The sequence below is a fragment of the Rhinopithecus bieti genome, unplaced genomic scaffold, assembly GCF_001698545.2.
Source record: "Rhinopithecus bieti isolate Rb0 unplaced genomic scaffold, ASM169854v2 scaffold_57338, whole genome shotgun sequence".
In the NCBI taxonomy this organism is placed as follows: Eukaryota; Metazoa; Chordata; class Mammalia; order Primates; family Cercopithecidae; genus Rhinopithecus; species Rhinopithecus bieti.
This window is the reverse complement of record NW_016864863.1, coordinates 351-1,394: the sequence shown is the minus strand read 5'-3', so window position 1 is coordinate 1,394 and position 1,044 is coordinate 351. Positions and strand designations below refer to the sequence as shown.

Genomic DNA, 1,044 nt, shown 5'->3' with positions numbered 1-1,044 from the left:
TGACCTCGTGATCCGCCCGTCTCGGCCTCCCAAAGTGCTTGAGCCACCGCGCCCGGCCTCATACTGTTCTTTAGCCTGACTTTCTTTTACCAAATTAATTTTATTTTACAGAATGAAAGTATGTTTCAGCTTCATAGTATCTATGGCAGCCAGGTATTCAGAAAAGTCTGAGGTTGAGGACAAGATTCATTGCCAGCTATCAACAGAAGGGTCACATCCATCACTGCTGTACCGTTCAACAAAGTAGCCATCAAAATATCATGGCCAGGACAGTCAACCAAGGAAACATGTCTGACTAGGTCAAAGTTTCCTTTGGTCCCTGGAATGTCTGCAGGAAGCTCATCAAGGTGTACTGCTTCCACAGCATCTGTAATATTCTGGCCGAGGAAACTTAAGTCATCAAGTTTATAAATCTTGGCATTTAGCTTAACCAAACTTGATAGTAATATTTCTTTACAGTTCATTTTTGAACCTGACAGTGTGAATGACAGAAATAGTTTTTACAATTATTGATTTTCTATGAGCAACATGATCAATTGTACCTATATTAGTTGTGACTCGTCTGCTTGATAACTTTGTGTAAAAGTAGAGTCCATTTGGTAACATCCTCATGCATAGCATGGTATCTTTAGTCCCACTGGTGTACCACAAGGGTGTGGTAGTGCCAGGACTGGCCATCTAACTTACTCAGGTTGGTACCATTGTCTTGGCTTGTCCATACCATGGAGTGATGGTGTCTAGTGCCCTTGGCATGGATCTCATTTTAACCATTTTAAAGTGTACAGTTCAGTGGCATTAAGTAGATTCACAGTGTTGTGCAACCATTACCACTATCTGTCTTCAGATCTTTTTTCATCTTGCAAAACTGAAATTCTATACCCATTAAAAAATAACTCCCTATCCCCCAGACCCTGGCAACCACCATTTGCTTTCTGTCTCTACAAGTTTGACTACTCTAGGTACCTCATATAAATGGAGTCATACCTTATTTGCCCTTTTGAGACTGGCTTATTTTGCTTAGTATAATGTATTCAAGATTCATCC

The 1,044-nt window shown here is 40.6% G+C and overlaps 1 pseudogene; it reads right to left on the bottom strand.

The window, feature by feature from the left end:
• Positions 1 to 57: 57 nt before the first annotated feature.
• On the bottom strand, positions 58 to 616 carry LOC108525472 (eukaryotic translation initiation factor 2 subunit 3, X-linked pseudogene; annotated as a pseudogene).
• Between the last annotated feature and the right edge of the window lie 428 nt (positions 617 to 1,044).